This window comes from Vombatus ursinus, unplaced genomic scaffold (genome assembly GCF_900497805.2).
Source record: "Vombatus ursinus unplaced genomic scaffold, bare-nosed wombat genome assembly UNPS02015062.1, whole genome shotgun sequence".
Classification (NCBI taxonomy): Eukaryota; Metazoa; Chordata; class Mammalia; order Diprotodontia; family Vombatidae; genus Vombatus; species Vombatus ursinus.
The window spans coordinates 13,218-14,425 of record NW_020954840.1 but is presented as its reverse complement, the minus strand read 5'-3'; positions in this window follow the sequence as shown (position 1 = coordinate 14,425).

Below are 1,208 nucleotides of genomic sequence, written 5' to 3'. Positions count from 1 at the left end.
AAATAAAATAGAAAAAGAGGAGATTAACGAATTGGTCATACAACTAAAAAAACTAGAAAAAGAACAAATTAAAAATCCTCAATTAAACACCAACTTAGAAATATTGAAGACCAAAGGAAAAATGAATAAAATTGAAATTAAGAAAACTATTGAACTAATAAACAAAACTAATAGCTGGTTTTATTAAAAAACCAATAAAATAGATAAACTTTTGGTTAATCTAATTAAAAAAAGAAAGAAGAAAACCAAATTACTAGTATCAAGAATGAAAAGGGTAAGAATACCACCAAGGAAGAGGAAATTAAAACAACAATTAGGAATTATTTTGCCCAACTATATGCCAACAAATTTGACAATCTTAGTGAAGTGGATATATATTTACAAAAAATATAAATTGCCCAGATTAACAAAAGAGGAACTAAAATACTTAAATAACCCCATCTCAGAAAAAGAAATTGAACAAGTCATTGATGAACTCCCTAAGAAAAAATCTCCAGGGCCAGATGGATTTGCATGCGAATTCTATCAAACATTTAAAGAACAATTAATTCCAATACTATATAAACTATTTGGTAAAAAAGGTAAAGAAGGCATCTTACAAAATTCTTTTTATGATACAAATATGGTGCTGATACCTAAACCAGGAAGAGTCAAAACAGAGAAGGAAAATTATAGACCAATTTCTCTAATGCATATAGATGCAAAAATTTTAAACAAAATATTAGCAAATAGATTACAGCATCTTATCACAAAAATAATATACTATGACCAGGTAGTATTTATACCAGGAATGCAGGGTTCGTTCAATATAAGGAAAACTATCAGCATAATCCATCATATCAACCCCAAAACTAACAGAAACCACATGATCATCTCAATAGATGCAGAAAAAGTTTTTGACAAAATACCACACCCATTCCTATTAAAAACACTAGAGAGCATAGGTATAAATGGAGTCTTCCTTAAAATAATAAATAGCATCTATCTAAAACCTTTAGTAAGCATAGTATGTAATGGGGACAAGCTAGAAGCATTTCCAATAAGATTGGGGGTGAAACAAGGATGTCCATTATCACCACTGTTATTCAACATCGTACTGAAAATGTTAGCTTTAGCAATAAGAGAAGAAAAAGGCATTGAAGGCATTAGAATAGGCAAAGAAGAAACAAAGCTATCACTCTTTGCAGATGACATGATGTTATACTTAG